The following is a 209-nucleotide window of genomic DNA, read 5'->3' as shown; positions in this document are numbered from 1 at the left end:
TGTCTAGCACGATCCACCTCATAGGTTTTTCTACAAATACCATCCTTTGTATTGAAAAAAGGACTTGCCCACAAAACCATGTTGATATCATGCAAGATGTTTTCAGAAAATGAGAATACAATGATGAGTGTATGAATGTTGTTGTTATACATTTGCTCAAATACTCTGGACTTGTAAATGTGACTTGAGTTGAAGGACCAGGAAGAGGA

Source organism: Penaeus monodon, chromosome 19 (assembly GCF_015228065.2).
Source record: "Penaeus monodon isolate SGIC_2016 chromosome 19, NSTDA_Pmon_1, whole genome shotgun sequence".
NCBI classification, from domain to species: Eukaryota; Metazoa; Arthropoda; class Malacostraca; order Decapoda; family Penaeidae; genus Penaeus; species Penaeus monodon.
The sequence above is the reverse complement of the archived record's forward strand: the minus strand, read 5'-3'. Positions refer to the sequence as shown.